Source organism: Mobula birostris, chromosome 7 (genome assembly GCF_030028105.1).
Source record: "Mobula birostris isolate sMobBir1 chromosome 7, sMobBir1.hap1, whole genome shotgun sequence".
Classification (NCBI taxonomy): Eukaryota; Metazoa; Chordata; class Chondrichthyes; order Myliobatiformes; family Myliobatidae; genus Mobula; species Mobula birostris.
Window position 1 is genome coordinate 44,467,708 of NC_092376.1, and position 17,512 is coordinate 44,485,219.

The following is a 17,512-nucleotide window of genomic DNA, read 5'->3' on the forward strand; positions in this document are numbered from 1 at the left end:
TGTGAAGCCAAGGGCCCCGCAGCTGGACGTGAAAGAGCAAACGGCACCGTTCTGAAGAAGAGCAATGGAGTTATTCAAGGTGTCCTTGGAAAGCCTGATCTCCCAGCCAACGCCATTTTTACACCGCTATTTGTGAAGGGTGCAAATTGCGGTGCTTTGAATAGTGATTCGGAACTCACACTGAAAAGCGCAATGTGTAGGTGCTGACAGGTGAACATTTCACAGGTAAGAAATACTATATTTTGCTCCCTGGATTTCACGAGTGACGTGATAGACTTAAAGGATCAGAGAATATCTTTGTCAAAAAAATAAGATGCTCCCAAAGTAACGGGCACAACGATTTTCATTCGACAGCAATTTCTGTCGATGTTGGTTGAGGAAAAGTGTTACCCGTCATGAAAAAGCCCGGTGACCCTTTAAAATGAGGTAAACGCCTGCGCAGTGCGGTATGTTGGTGTTGGTGAGCGCGGGGCCAGTGTTGGTGCAGTGGGCAGCTAGAATGTGTGTGCAGCCTTGGCTGCCGCATTGGAAAGACTTGCAACGATTAGTTTCACAGGGACATTAACCGCATGCTGCCACAGCACCGACGTCCGGTCGTCCCGCTGTGCAGATCTGAATTGTATCATCACTTCATTATCTGTGATTAAAGGAAGAGACAGTTACAGATACCATCGAGGGCAGAGACTTGGGGGCTGACAGTAAGTATTGTCTTTTAGCATCGTCCGCTGAGTGAATGGACAGCACGAGCAAAGGGGTATTTGTGTTTAAAGCAATAGCTGCATCCACCGGGAAAATCTGTACGATGAAGCAGCGGTGGATGTGACAGGCTCCCTGCAGTCCCAGTCGGTGCTCAGAGGCAGCATTTTTATTGTCTCCTTGCCGTGAGCTCCCAGTCTCTGCGGCTTTACGAGCACGGCCTCAAAGTAGATTCTGCTTGGGGTCCTCCAGATGGTTCCCCCGGCCGTGGGTGTGGCGGTGGGGGTGGGCCACACCAGTTTCCGATGACAGCTGTAATGCGCAGCAATAAACTGCAGGCAGCCCCGGTGAAAGATTTGACTACGGGGGTGCTGCAGTGTACTTAAGGCGTGGGTGTAAATATTAGCTGATAGATAGTAGTCAGTTAAGAAGCTGGCATATTAGTAGTATCCTTACAAAACGTAAATTATATATTTCCTTCCTGTTTTAATGGTAAGTAGTTTGGCTTTACTGAAAGCAGAGACCCGATTTGTCTCTGAAGTTGTAAGCAAATCAATCAGACCGACCTTGAAGTGCGAGTATTTTATTTGATAATTTGAATGTGACCAGTAAAATCACAGTTTCTTTCAGAATAATCTGAAAACATCGCAATAAATTTGAATTAATGAAGGATGCTCCACAGCTGTGGCAGGGTTTGAATGATATTACCTCTTAAGTAAAATCAAGCAACACAAGTGACAACAGGGCCTCGCATCCGGATGAGCTCATTCGTTCTTTGTTCGTTTTGACCGTCAAAACATGGAGGGACACTCCCACAGCCCCCAAGGACCCCGTTTCTTCAGTCTCTGAAGCCGTCGTGAGAGCATTATTCAGGAGGCTGAACCCTCAGAAAGATTCTGGCCCAGATGAGTTAACTGGCCTAGTACTAAAGACCTGTGCTGATCAACTGGCTGGAGTGTTCATCCATATCTTTAACCTCTTGCTTGGGCAATCTGAGGTACCCAGCTGCTTCAAGCAAGCTTCAATTGTACCAAAGCCTAAGAAGAACGTGGTAGCCTCCCTCAATACCTATTATCCAGTAGCATCCACAGTGATGAAATCTTCTGAGAAGTTGGTGATGAAACACATCAACTCCTGTTTGAGAACAGGTCCACGGAAGATGCCATTTCATTGTCTCTTCACTCAACTCTAGAACAGCTGGACAGTAAAGATGCCTACATCAGAATGTTCTTTATTGACTACAGCATAACATTCAATAATATCATCCCCTCAAAACTAATCAATAAGCTTCAAGACCTTGGCCTCAATACCTCCTTGTGCAACTGGATCCTCGATTTCCTCACTTGCAGACCCCAGTCAGTTCATACTGGTAACGACATCTCCTCCATAATCTTCATCAGCACAGGTGCACCACAAGGCTGTGTGCTTAGCCCCTGCTCTACTCACTTTACACTTATGTCTGCGAAACTAAGCACAGCTCTAATGCCATATTTAAGTTTGCTGACGACACCACAATTGTTGGCCGAGTCAAAGATGGTGACGAGTCAGCATATACTATAGGAGAGAGGTTGAAAGCCTGGCTGAGTGGTGCTACATCAACAAGCTTCCACTCAATGTCAGTGAGACTAAAGAGCTGATTATTGACTTCAGGAGGAGGAAAGAAGACGTCTAGGAGCCAGTCCTCATGGGGTGGGGGGGAATCAGAGATGAAGAGGGTCAGCAACTTTAACTTCCTTGGTGTTATCATTTCAGAGGACCTGTCCTGGGCCCAGCACGCAAGTGCAATTGCAAAGAAAGCATGGCAGTGCTTCTACTTAGGAGATTGCAGAGATTCAACATGGCATCTAAAACTTTGACAAACTTCTATAGATGTGTGGCGGAGAATATATTTACTGGCTGCATTAAGCATGGTATGGAAACACCAATGTTCTTGAATGGAAAATCCTGCAAAAGTTAGTGGATATAGCCCACTCCATCATGGATAAAGACGACGTCCCCACCATTGAGCACATCTACACTGGAGCACAATAGCAGGAAAGCAGTGTCCATCATTAGGGACTCCCACCACCCAGGTGATGGTGACAAGACGTAGGAGCCTCAGGACTTGGGTTCAGCTACTGCTCCTCTACCATCACACCCTTGAACCAGTGGGAGATAACTTCACTTGCCCAGTCACCGATCTTTTCCCACAAACTATGGACTCACTTTCAATGACTCTTCATCTTATGTTGTCAATATTTATAGCTGCTTTATTTATTTATTCTTTTGTATCTGCACAAGTCATTGGCTTTTGCTGTTTGGTAGTTTGTCTCTTCTGTTGGGTGTGGTTTTTCATTGATTCTATTGTGGTTCTTCGACTTACTGAATATCCCTGCAAGAAACTGCATCTCAGGGTTGTATATAGTGACATATATGTACACTGATAATAAATTACTTTGAACTTTGAAAATATCAATACATACTATTAAGTGGAACTAAGAAATTATGAATGGAAGTTAAGATACCTTGAATTTTACTAATTCATTTATCTCTTGCAAATTATAAAAGCAGAAATCTCTGTAGTGATGTTCACACAAAGAACATAATATTCCATAAATAATGAAATCTTGTGCTATCTGTTGTGATGTTGATTCGCTATTTAAAATCCTTCATGCAATAATTTCCTGTTTTGCAGTGCCCACTGTTGGTTCAAAAGTTAAAGGAATTGGAGTTTACTTAAATAACCTGGAACTCAGAGCTTAATAAGAGTAAACTAGGAAAAGCCACTGTGCTCATGTGGGTGGGAGGAAAATGACATCTTACTGACTCAATTTTAAGAAGAGCCGTGACTGAAATGAACAGTTGGTTCTTCTTCATACTTAGATTCAGTGTTTTACTTTTGAAAATGATGTTATAGCTAAAATGCTGTGCAATAATAAATGCTTGAGTCATGTTCAACATTTTGCTTTGTGTGCTGCCCATGACTGAATCTAATTGAAACACTGATTGCTGAGATGCAAATCAAAATGTCTAATTTTTAAAAAAAGTGAAGAGAAACTTGAGCAATGTCAGAGATTTTTACTAGTATATTTTTTTCTCTCTGCTAATTTGCTAAAAATGAACACATGGTTAAATATTGAGAAGAAATATCACAAAAAGCAGGAGCAGAATTCCTTTAGTAATTGTCAAATGTTTTGGTGAATGCAGCAGTTTGTTTGGGAGCTCAGACACACGCATTTGAGTTGCAATTGTATGTCTATGTGTACAACTGGACTTGTACGCCAGTTATCCATTTACGGTTGAACGTGTAAAGGGAGTCTCTCCAACCTTTGCGGCTTTGACTTGGATAGTCATGCAGTACTCCAGATAAATACGTATGCTTTGGTTGTAAGTATTCCTGAAAAACTTACAGTTCTTCTCTCATCAAAGCTATTTTCAAATGGAAAGAGAAATTAGTTGTAACCTTGCCTTGGGGCCCTTTTCTGTGCTGTGTGACTCTGACTCTGTGCCAGCATTCACTGCTGGCTAGTGCCGTTTCATATCACTGGCTGAGTGATGGGCAAGGCCTTGCATCTGGAGTGTATATTTTATATTGTCTTTGATCATACCAGCAACTCCTCTATCCTGGCCATTGACCCAATCCCACTGACCAGGATTCAACCATTCTGACTCTGGTTAGGATTGCATTCTTAGTTTTATGTGTACACTTGAGATAAGCTCCTGAGAACAAATCTATGCAATTGCTGAGATCATCTTCTCTAATTCTTTGCTTGAGTCATGTTCAACATTTTGCTTTGTATGCTGCCCATAACTGAAACTAATTGAAACACCTAGTGCTGAGATGCAAATCAAATTGTCTAATTAAAAAAAAGGTGAAGAGAAACTGGAGCAATGGCAGAGGTTCTTGCTGGTATTTTTTCTCTCTGCTAATTCCTAAAAATGAACACTTGGTTAAATATTAGGAAGAAATATCACAGAAAAAGCAGCAGCTGAATTCTTTTAGCAATTGTTGAATTTCTGGCGAATGCAGCAGATTGCCTGGGAGCTCAGACACAAATGTGTTCCGGTTGCAATTGTGCACAACTGCACTTGTATGCCAGTATGGTTGGATTGTTTACTGACATTTTCAACCTTTCACTTTGGCAGTCTGAGGTATTCACTTGCTTCAAGCACATGTGTCAATCATAGCAGCACCCAAGAAGAATGAGCTAATGAAGTTGTGATAATCATTTCATTTTCGCTCCTGGCTCTTTCTGGCACCTCCAAGCTTGAATGCTTGAAACCGCAGTGAGCAAAACAGTTCTGAATTGTCTTATTGTTTATTACACACCAACTAGCAGTGGCAAAAATCACTGTGTTTTGAACCTAAGCACGCAACTGATGCTATTTAAAAACTGTTTGCTCTAAGCACAATGTAGTGTCTTACAGCCACATAAGTGCGTGTGACCAAATTGATTGGGAGTTTAAAGTAAAGAAGTCCTTAGGAGGCAGTGATCATAATATGATAGATTTCACTCTGCAATTTGAGAAGGAGAAACTAAAGTCAGATGTATTAGTATTACAGTGGAGTAAAGGGAATTACAGAAGCTTGAGAGAGGAGCTGGCCAAAGTTGATTGGAAAGGGATACTTGCAGAGATGATGTTAGAACAGCAATGGCTGGAGTTTGTGGGAGAAATTCAGAAGATGCAGTATAGTTACATCACAAAGAAGGATTATTCTAAAGGCAGAATGATGCAGCCATGACTGATAAGGGAAGTCCAATGACATAGAAGCAAAAGCGAAGGTATATAATAGAGAAAAAATTAGTGGGAAGTTAGGAAACTTTTAAGACCCAACAGAAGGCAACTAAAAAGTAATGGGTGGAAAGGATGAAATATCAAAGTAAGCTAGCCAATAATATCTAAGAGTATATCAAATGTGTTTTCAGATATGTAAAGAGTAAAAGAGGAGTGAGAGTAGATAGTGGACTGCTGGAAAATGATACTGCAGAATGATGTTGGAGAAGTAGTAATGGGGTCAAGGAAATGGCAGACAAACTAAATACAGGTGTCCCCTACTTTTCGAACATTCGCTTTATGAAACCTCACTGTTACAAAAAGACCTACATTAGTTCCCTGTTTTTGCTAACAGAAGGTGTTTTCACTGTTACGAAAAAAGGCAGCGCGCAGAAAAAGCAGCACACGAAAAAAAGGCAGCGCGTGGTTTAAAAAAAAAAGTAGCGCGCGCCCTGAGCAGCCACTCTCCACCAGATTCGGAACTGCATTCTAGTCGGCATTGCTTAAACACGTGCCTGTGAGCAGCCGTTAGCAAGATGAGTTCTAAGGTATCGGAAAAGCCTGAAAGAGCTCGTAAGAGTGTTACACAGCATAAAACTAGACATAATTAAGCATTTCAATCGTGGTGAACGAAGTAAGGACAAAGTGAGTTTGGCTTGTGGAAGTTGACGAAGATGATGTTGAAGAGGTTTTGGCATTTCATGACCAAGAACTGATAGATGAAGAGCTGATGCAATTGGAAGAGTAAAGGATAACAGTCAAAACCGAATGAGTAATGATGAAGTACGACTTTAATTTTGAAATGGTACGTCAGTTTACGGCATATTTGTAAGATGGTTTGAGTCCTTACAAAGAACTGTATGGTAGAAAAATTCGCGAGACTCAGCAGTCAAGCATACAGTACTGCCGTTTTTCAAGCCTTCCACAGCAGACGATGAGCCTCGACCTTCGAAATCGAGGCAGGCAGTTAAAGGAGAAGATGAGCTGCCTGCCCTAATGGGAACAGACAATGATGAGATGACACCCCAGTGTCCCACCACCCCAATCCCCAGGCTGCAGACAGATACCGATTCGCGGAGAATGCAGTGGTAGCTGGGAGGCACACAGCACATCTTTAAGAAAAAAGCCGAAATAAACATGCTAATTAATTAGGTGCTGCCGGGTACGTAATTGTTGGCCCAGATCAGAAGCGATGCAATCGGCAATCACATCTGATCTGGGCTGACAATTAAGTGCCGGGCAGCACCTAATTAATTAGCTTGTTTATTTTGGCTTTTTTCTTAAAAGGTGCTGTGTGTCTCCTGGCTACCGCTGCACCCCTGCATGCTTCGCGGATTGGTATCGGTTCGCTGCCCGGAGGGTGGGGGCCACTGCACCACCCCAACCTCCAACGACTCAGCCTAACACACCATCATCAGTGTGCTCGGCGCTTTCCGGATTCTGGTAAGTGATATTACACTGTACATACATTATTTCTACTTTATATAGGCTGTGTATTTTTACGTGTTATTTGGTATGATTTGGCAGCTTCATAGTTTAAAGGTTACTGGAGAGAGTGTTTCTGCTGAGAGCGCTTGTGTGAGATTTTCGCTACGGAGAACAGTTCAGGCAATGATTGTGGAAAAGTATTTCTACTTTATATGGGCTGTGTATTTATCATATCATTCCTGCTTTTACTATATGTCACTATTATTTTAGGTTTTATGTGTTATTTGGCATGATTTGGTAGGTTATTTTTGGGTCTGCAAACGCTCACAATATTTTCCCAAATAAATAAATGGTAATTGCTTCTTCGCTTACGACATTCCGGCTTACGAACTGTTTCATAGGAATGCTCTACCTTCGGATGGCGGGGGAAACCATCTGAAGTATTTTGTATCCATCTTCCCTTTAGAAGACATTAGCTGTATGCCAGAAGTTTGAGAGTGTAGGGGAAGAAGTGAGTGTAACTGCTATTGCTAGGGTGAAGGTGCCTGAGAAGCTGAAAAGCTCTGAAGGTAGATAAGTCACCTTAACTAGATGGACTACACCCCAGGGTTCTGAAGGAGGTAGCTGAAGAGATTGTGGAGACATTAGTAATGATCTTTCAAGAATCAATAGATTCTGGCATGGTTCTGGAGGACTGGAAAATTGTAAATGTCACTTCACTCTTCAAGAGAGGCAGAAGAAAGGAAATTATAGGCCAGTTAGCCTGACTTCAGTGGGTCGGAAGATGTTGGAGTTGATTGTTAAGGATGAGGTCTCGTAGTACTTGGAGGCACATGATAAAATAGCACGGTTTCCTGAAGTGAAAATCTTGCCTGACAAATCTGCTTAACAAGGTAAGAGCCCATAGTATTATAGGAAATTTCTAGAATAGATAGAACATTGGTTGATTGTCAGGAGGTAAATAGTGGGAATAAAGGAAGCCTTTTCTGGTTGGTTGCCAGTGACTAGTGGTGTTCCGCAGGGGTTTGTGTTGGGGCCGCTTCTTTTGACGTTAATAGATCAATGATTTTGATTTGAAATTGATGGATTGTGGCCAAGTTTGCGGATGATATGAAGATAGGTGGAGAACGGGTCGTGTTGAGGAAGTAGGGAGAGTGTGGAGGGACATAGACAGATTAGGAGAATGGGCGAAGAAGTGGCAGGTGGAGTAGAGTGTCAGAAAATGTATTGTCATGCACTTTGGTAGAAGGAATACAAGTTTACACGATTTTCTAAACGGAGAAAATTCAAAAATCCAGGTGCAAAGGGACTTGGAAGTCCTCATGTCGGTTTCTCTAAAGGTTAACTTGCGGGCTTAGTCGCTGTGAGGAAGACAAATGAAGTGTTAGCATTCATTTTGAGAGGACTAAAACGTAAAACAAAGAACGTAATGCTGAGGCTTTATGAGGCACTGGGTAAGGCCTCACTTGGAAACTAAGAAAGCATAAGACCTGAAAATATAGGAGCAGAAGTAGGTTATTTGGCCCATCGGGTCTGCTCAGCCATTCAATCATGGGCTAATCCAATGCTTCCAGTCATCCCCACTCCGTTACCTTCTCCCCATACCCTTTGATGCCCTGGATAATCAAGAAACTATCTATCTCTGCCTTAAATACACCTAATGACTCGGCCTCCACAGCTGCTTATGGTAACAAATTCACAGATTTACCACCCTCTGACTGAAGTAATTTCTCTGCATCTCTGCTCTCAACCAGTGGTCCCCAACAATCGGGCCGCAAAGCATGTGTTACTGGGCCGCGAGGAAACAATATGATTTGGCAATATGAAACGATATGAGTCAGCTGCACCTTTCATCATTCCCTCTCATGCTCTGTTGAACTTGAACACCCCCAACACCCCCCATCCGCCGTTGGCCGGTCCGCAAGAATATTGTCAATATTAAACTGGTCTGCGGTGAAAAGAAGGTTGGGGACTAGGGTTGCCAACTTTCTCACTCCCAAATAAGGGACAAAAGTAGCAGTCAAATATGGGACACTTGTGTTTACCCCGAGAAAGACTACCATGATCATGAAGCCTTGCCTGGGCACCTGTGTGCGCATGCGTGATGTGTGCATGTGTGTACGTGCCGATTTTTTTTTCTACAAATTGGTTTTGACTTAATCTTCTCGATTCTGCTTTTACTATATGTAACTGTTAACTTAGGTTTTATGTGTTATTTGATATGATTTGGTAGGTTACTTTTTGGGTCTGGGAATGCTGAAAAATTTTTCCCATATAAATTAATGGTAATTGCTTCTTCGCTTTACGCCATTTCAGTTTATGAACGATTTCATAGGAATGCTCTACCTTTGTGGGGGGAAATACAGGATAAGGGCGGTCCTGTATGGGACAAACCAATTTAACCCAATATACGGGATGTCCTGGCTAATACGGGACAGTTGGCAACCCTATTGGGGACTCCTGTTCTATATGGACGTCCTTCAATCCTGAAGTCATGCCCTACCATGGGAAATAACTTTGCCTTATCTAATCTGTTCAGGCCTTCTAACATTTGGAATGTTTCTATGAGATGCCCTCCTCATTCTCCTGAACTCTAAGGAATATAGCCCAAGGGCTGCCAGACGTTTCCCCATACCGTAACCCTTGCGCTGACCTCGGAGAGGGTTCAGAGGAGGTTCACAAGAATGATCACAGGAATGAAAGGTTTATCATATGAGTAGCATTTGATGGCTCTGGGCCTGTACTTGCTGGAATTTAGAAGAATGAGGGGAGATCTCATTCTTAGAAGAAGAAAGAGAAAGGCCGAGATAGAGTTGGTGTAAGGAGGATGCTTTCTATAGTGGTGGAGTCTAAAACCAGAGGGCACAGCCTCAGAATAGAGGGATGATAATTTAGAATGGAGTTGAATAGTAATTCATTTAGCCAGCAGGTGGAAAATTTGTGGAATTTGTTGCCACAGGTAGCTATGGAGGCCAGGCCATTGAGTGTATTTAAACTGGAGCATGATAAGTTCTTGATTATTCTGGTCTTGTGATCTTAAGTACTGTGCTAGTTAGAAACTGCTCGGCAACAGTCTCCTGCCCCAATTAAGCAGCATAGTGTTCTATATAAATGAAAGAAATTCCATCTGTTTCCTTGATCAGTTTTGTTCTGGAAGCGTTGTCCCAAATAAGCGCTGCCCTGATTAACCAATGCCCAATTAATCAGAATCCACTGTTTTTACTGACTTTATTTATTATTTGCACAATTTGTTCTCTTTTGAACATTGGTTGTTTGTCAGACTGTGTTAGTATGGTTTTTCATAAAATTCTATTGTATTTCTTTATTTTCCTGGAAATGCCTGCAAGAAAATGAATCTCAAGGTAGTATGATGACGTATACGTAGGTTGATAATAAATTTACATTGAGCTTTGAACCTTGTTCATATTGTATATTTAATATTTCAGTAGTATTTGAGTAATGTTTACAATGTATTGTTTGATTAAGCATTCTTTTTTATTTAAATTCATTACGGATTATATGTAAAAATAAGTGAATTGCATATGTCATGGCACTACCACATCATACGTGCACACCTCAGTTAAAGTAAAAATGAAGTTAGACTCACATTCTGACTCCACGCTTTTGCTTTCAATCAGTTTTTATGTTTTGGAGTTACAAAACATACCAGTTCATAGTGGGAACATTTGTCAAAACTGACAGGCTAAATTGGAGAAGCTATTACAGAGTAACAGGGTGGACTGGAGTAATAGGTACTCAGCTCCTTCAATGCCTAATGTGACATAATATCAGCAGAGGTTTGTGTTCTGGTAAAGGCCCTACTCCATGGTGGTTACTTCACACACCTTTAATTAAATTTTAAGCTGGTGGTTCTCCTCTTGTTCTGACATGCTTTCTTGGTCAAGATCAATACCAGCATTTTGTGTGTGTTGCTTTGGTTTTCCAGCATCTGCAGACTTTCTGGTGTTTTAAAATCAATACAGTTCCTTTGTCATGAATTTCAATTCATGTTGCAGTAGATGCCGCTTTACTTCAGTTGATGTAAGCACTGTGTGTCTAATAACTTCATGGATGGACACGTGTGCCTGGAAGCCATTGATTCAGTTTCATGCATGAATGCATATGCTGATTGCATTTAGCAATTGATTTTGCGCTTCACGCACTTAGTACAAAATAAACCAACCACTATACCATCAGAATTTCAAGGTTATGTGATTTTATATGGATGATGTATTTTGTATGTCAGATCTGTGAGCAAGCCTGATAAAGTCTTAATTGTGCATTGAGAAGGTAAACATGAATGTGGTGTGCTCCCTGACAATAAAAGTATTTAGCAAGAGTAAAATTGCTCATACATTTCCGCTGTCTACCTCATAGCACAAGTAAGCCACTCTCTGCCTCTAGCCAAACAATTCAGTGTGGTTTTGTGCATGAGATAAATGATCGGACAAAGTCAGCATGGATTTGTGAAAGGAAAATCATGTCTGACGAATCTCATAGAATTTTTTGAGGATGTAACCAGTAGAGTGGATAGGGGAGAACCAGTGGATGTGGTATATTTGGATTTTCAGAAGGCTTTTGACAAGGTCCCACACAGGAGATTAGTGTGCAAACTTAAAGCACACGGTATTGGGGGTAAGGTATTGGTGTGGGTGGAGAGTTGGTTAGCAGACAGGAAGCAAAGAGTGGGAATAAACGGGACCTTTTCAGAATGGCAGGCGGTGACTAGTGGGGTACCGCAAGGCTCAGTGCTGGGACCTCAGTTGTTTACAATATATATTAATGACTTGGATGAGGGAATTAAATGCAGCATCTCCAAGTTTGCGGATGACACGAAGCTGGGTGGCAGTGTTAGCTGTGAGGAGGATGCTAAGAGGATGCAGGACTTGGATAGGTTGGGTGAGTGGGCAAATTCATGGCAGATGCAATTTAATGTGGATAAATGTGAAGTTATCCACTTTGGTGGCAAAAATAGGAAAACAGATTATTATCTGAATGGTGGCCGATTAGGAAAAGGGGAGGTGCAACGAGACCTGGGTGTCATTATACACCAGTCATTGAAAGTGGGCATGCAGGTACAGCAGGCGGTGAAAAAGGCGAATGGTATGCTGGCATTTATAGCGAGAGGATTTGAGTACAGGAGCAGGGAGGTACTACTGCAGTTGTACAAGGCCTTGGTGAGACCACACCTGGAGTATTGTGTGCAGTTTTGGTCCCCTAATCTGAGGAAAGACATCCTTGCCATAGAGGGAGTACAGAGAAGGTTCACCAGATTGATTCCTGGGATGGCAGGACTTTCATATGAAGAAAGACTGGATGAACTGGGCTTATACTCGTTGGAATTTAGAAGATTGAGGGGGGGATCTGATTGAAACGTATAAGATCCTAAAGGGATTGGACAGGCTAGATGCAGGAAGATTGTTCCCGATGTTGGGGAAGTCCAGAACGAGGGGTCACAGTTTGAGGATAGAGGGGAATCCTTTTAGGACCGAGATTAGGAAAAACTTCTTCACACAGAGAGTGGTGAATCTGTGGAATTCTCTGCCACAGGAAACAGTTGAGGCCAGTTCATTGGCTATATTTAACAGGGAGTTAGATATGGCCCTTGTGGCTACGGGGATCAGGGGGTATGGAGGGAAGGCTGGGGCGGTGTTCTGAGTTGGATGATCAGCCATGATCATAATAAATGGCGGTGCAGGCTTGTAGGGCTGAATGGCCTACTCCTGCACCTATTTTCTATGTTTCTATGTTTCTATTCCACTTGAGTCTGAAATGCCAGCAACCCCATGTCGTACGATGTAAGTGAGCGTGAACCAAATACGTAAGAAATGTGAAATCTTGGAATATTGTGGTCATGCCAGTGCCCAAAGCAGCTCATAGTAGCACAGGACTTTGCTTAGATTCTGGAAAAACTCTAAATGACAAAAGGAAGCCTTTGAATCCCTTGAGATTGTTCAACTGTTTATTAAGATCATTGCTAATCCCTGAGCCTGACTCAGTCCCTTCCCCATTCCCCTTTATTTAAGACATAAGACGTAGGCGCAGAATTAGGCCATTTGGTACACCGAGTCTGCTCCGCCATTTGAGATCGGCTGATCAATTTCCCTCTCAACACCATTATTCTGCCTTCTCCCCGTAACCTTTCACACCCTGACTTATCAAGAATCTATCAACCTCCATCTTAAATGCACTTAATGACCTGACCTTCACGGCCAATGCTTTCCACAGATTCACCACCCCCTCATTTAAAAAAAAAAAAAAAAATTCTCCTCATCTCTGTTCTAAATAGAACCTATTCTGAGGTTGTGCCCTCTGGTTCTAGACTCTCCCATTATAGGAAGCGTCCTCTCCACGTCCACTCAATCTAGATCTTTCAATATTCAATAGGGTTTCAATGAGGTTCCCTCTCATTCTTCTAAATTCCAGCAAGTACAGGCCCACAGCAGTGAAACACTCCTCACATGACATCTAAGAGAAAATCTACAGACGCTGGAAATCAAAGTAATGCACACAAAATTCTGGAGGAACTCAGCAGGCCAGGCGGCATCTATGGAAAAGAGTAAACAGTCAATGACTGGGGTAAAAAAAGAGTTGAGAAGTCAGAGTGAGAAGGTGGGGGGAGGGGAAGAAGAAGTACAAGGTAGTAGGTGATAGGTGAAACTGGGAGAGGGGGAGGGGTGAAGTAAAGAACTGGGAAGTAGATTGGTGAAAGAGATAAAGAGCTGGACAAGAAGGCATCTGATAGAGGACAGAAGGCATGGAAGAAAGAGAAGGGGAGGAGCAGCAGAGAGAGGTGATGGTCAGGTAAGGAGATAGGGTGAGCGAGGGAAATGGGAGTGGGAAATGGTGAAGGTGGGGGGGGGGTGGTCAATTACCAGAAGTTTGAGAAATCAGTGTTCATGCCATCAGGTTGGAGGCTACCCATTTGGAATATAAGGTGTTGTTCAGCTTTTCATTCCCAGAATCATTCTCATGAACCTCCTCTGAACCCTCTCAATGTCTGCACATCGTTTCCTAGATACGGGTTCCAAAACTGCTCACAATACTCCAAGAAAGGCTGCTCAATGCCTTATAAAACCTCAGCATTACATCCTTCTAGTCCTCTCTATTCTAGTCCTCTCAAAATGAATGTTAACATTGCATTTGTCTTCCTAACACTGACTCTACCTGCAAGTTAAACTTTAGGGAATCCTGCATGAGTACTCCCAATCCCTTTGCACGTCTGATTTTTGAATTGTCTTCCCATTTAGAAAATAGTTTATGCTTTTATTCCTTCTACCAAAGTACATGACCATACATTTCCGGGCACTGTATTCCATCTGCCACTTGTTTGCCCATCCTCCTAATCTCCTTCTGCAGCCTCCTTGGTTCCTCAACACTACCTGCCCCTCCTTCTATCTACATAATACAATGTAAAAAGAAGTGGTCCCAACATCAATCCCTGTGGAACACACTAGTCACTGGCAGCCAATCAGAAAAGGCAACCTTTATTCCCACTCTTTGCCTCCTGCCAATCTGCCATTCCTCTATGCACGTTAGTATTTTTCCCGTAACACCATGGGCTCTGACCTTGCTAAGCAGCCTTATGTGTGGCACCTTGTCTAATGCCTTCTGAAAACCCAAGTACACAACATCCACCAATTCTCCCTTGTATATCCAACTTGTTATTTCTTCAAAGAATTCCAAGAATGTTTTCTGGCAAAATTTTCCCTTTAGAAAATCATGCTGACTTTGGCCTATTTTATCATGTGCCTCCAAGTACCCTGGGACCTCATCCTTAGTAATTGACTCAAACACCTTCTCAACCATTTGGGTCAGGCTAATGGCGTAAAATTTTCCTCCTTCTGTCTTTCTTCATTTTTTGAAGAGTGGAGTGACATTTGCAGTTTTTCAGTCCTCCAGAATCATGCCAGAATCTAGTGAATCTTGAAATATCATTACTAACGCCTCCACAATCTCTTCAGCTACCTCTTTCAGAACCATGGAGTGTTGTTCATCTGGTCTAGGGGACTTAACCACCTTCAGACCTTTAAGCTTCCCAAGCTCCTTTTCCATAGTAATAGCAACTGACACTTTCGAACATCTGGCATACGATAGTGTCTTTCATAGTGAACACTGATGCAAGATACTTATTCAGTGCATCTGCCATTTCCTTGTTTCCCAAAGCTACCTCACCAGCATAATTTTCCAGTGATCCGATATCTACTCCTCCTGTTTTACTGTTCATATATCTGAAAAAAAATTTGGTATCCTCTTTGATATTATTGGCTAGCTTACCTTCATATTTCATCTTTTCCATCATTATAGCTTTTCTAGTACAGTAGCTTTTTTCATTTTTAAAAGCTTTCCAATCCTCTTAACTTCCCACTAATTTTTGTTCTGTTGTATGCCTTCTCTTTTGCACTTATGTTGTTTTTGACTTCTGTTGTCAGACATGGTTGAGTCCTCCTGCCTTTATAATTCTTCTTCGTTGCACGTATCTGTCCTGCATCTCCCAGAAACTTCAGCCACTGCTGTTCTGCAGTTATCCCTGCTAGTGTCCCCTTTCATTCAATTTTGGCCAGCTCCTCTCTCAAGCTTCTGTAATTTCCCTTTCTCCACTGTAATACTAATACATACGACTTCAGCTTCTCCCTCTCAATATCTTTGATAAATGATTTAAAATTTACACCATACCATTACTTGCCTTTTCAGAAGGAATTTCCAGGAAGATGGATGTGGTGCAGACTGTTGCAGTACTCCATGATCCTGCCAACCATCTTAAGCAGTAAGACCTCTGTGTACAGTGGCAGTCTGCACCTTGTATAACTGTAGCCTCCAGATGATTGTATCAGGAAGCAAAGGCAGAGAGAAAGGTAAAAGATAAAAATCAACTTTATTTCTTGCATGCACATTGAAACTTACAGTGAAATGTGCCATTTGTGTCAATGACCAGCACAGTTTGAAAATATGCTCTGCGCAGCTCACAAGTATCTCCCTGCTTCCAATGCCAGCTTAGCATGCTCATAACGTACTGATCCTAACCCATACGTCTTTGGAATGTGGGAGGAAACCGGAATAATCGGCGGAACCTAAGCGGTCACAGGGAGAACATACAAACGCTGAGTTGGAGTCACATTTTTTTTCCTTTGTCTTTTAATAGAAATGAAATGTTTGTTCTTTTTGCTGCAGATACCTGGAGTGCACAACTGTAAAGGCTGGGGTACCATGAAAGTGGAGCATGGTCTCTCATGCATGCATTTGATGCTCTGTACATTTGGCCTATTGTCCTCTGGATGAACAAATTGAAGGCTTATGATTTTATATCACTTATACTCCAGGCTATTTGGATGCTTATCAGCTTCGCCACTAGTCTTTGCTTGATTCCATAAGTATTCAGTTTGGTGGCTATTAAAGTCGAACTTCTCATGCCAGCTGACCAAAGCACAGGTCATCCTAGGTCCTCGAATAGATTTCCTTTGTTGTTTATGTTCCAACATTAGGTCTTGCTCACTTGTGATTTCAGAATCACCAGGTCCACATGCTGGGCCTGAGTGCTGCCCAAAGTAAGCAATTTTCTTGGGCAGATCTGTAGCTGATTTAAGAAAACATGAATAGATCATCAGTGTAAGAGTTTTGAAGATCTTCCTGATGCATGTGATCAATTTTCACTGAGTCTTCTAAGCCAGCGGTCCCCAACCACCGGGCCGCGAAGCATGTGCTACTGGGCTCCATGGAAACGATATGAGTCAGCTGCACCTTTCCTCATTCCCTGTCACATGCTGTTGAACTTGAACATCGGGTTGCCAACTGTCCCGTATTTGCTGGGACATCCCGTATATTGGGCTAAATTTGTTTGTCCCATACGAGACCGCCCTTGTCCCGTATTTCCCCCGCTAAGGTAGAGCGTTTCTATGAAACCGTTCATGCCGAAATGGCGTAAAGCGAAGAAGCAATTACCACTAATTTATATGGGAAAAACTTTTGAGCGTTCCCAGACCCAAAAAATAACCTACCAAATCATTCCAAATAACACATAAAACCTAAAATAACACTAACATATAGTAAAAGCAGGAATGATACACAGCCTATATAAAGTAGAAATAACGTATGTACAGTGTAGTCGGGAAGATTAAGCCGAAACCAATTTGTGGAAAAAAAATCGGCACGTACACGCATGTGCACGCACGTCACGCTTGTGCACACAGGAGCCCGCGCAGGGCTTCATGGTCATGGTAACACACATCAGAGTTGCTGGTGAACACAGCAGGCCAGGCAGCATCTCTAGGAAGAGGTACAGTCGACATTTCAGGCCGAGACCCTTCGTCAGGACTAACTGAAGGAAGAGTGAGTAAGAGATTTGAAAGTTGGAGGGGGAGATCCAAAATGATAGGAGAAGTCCCTCTGAATATACCCCTTGCCCTTCCTCTGGGTTCCCCCCCCCTCCCCCGTCTTTCTTCTCGGACCTCCTGTACCATGATCCTCTTGTATCCCTTTTGCCTATCACCTGTCCAGCTCTTGGCTCCATCCCTCCCCCTCCTGTCTTCTCCTATCATTTTGGATCTCCCCCTCCCCCTCCCACTTTCAAATCTCTTACTCACGCTTCCTTCAGTTAGTCCTGACAAAGGGTCTTGGCCTGAAACGTGGACTGTAC

At 42.6% G+C, this 17,512-nt stretch overlaps 1 protein-coding gene across 1 annotated transcript in view; it reads left to right on the plus strand.

Annotated features, from left to right (window-relative positions):
- The first annotated feature begins 555 nt into the window (after positions 1–555).
- The window catches only part of sacs (sacsin molecular chaperone), a 118,444-nt gene continuing 101,487 nt past the window's right edge, over positions 556–17,512 (plus strand). The window contains exon 1 of the mRNA XM_072263040.1: positions 556–698. The gene's annotated coding sequence lies outside the window, so the exon portion shown is untranslated. The remainder of the gene's footprint in view (positions 699–17,512) is intronic.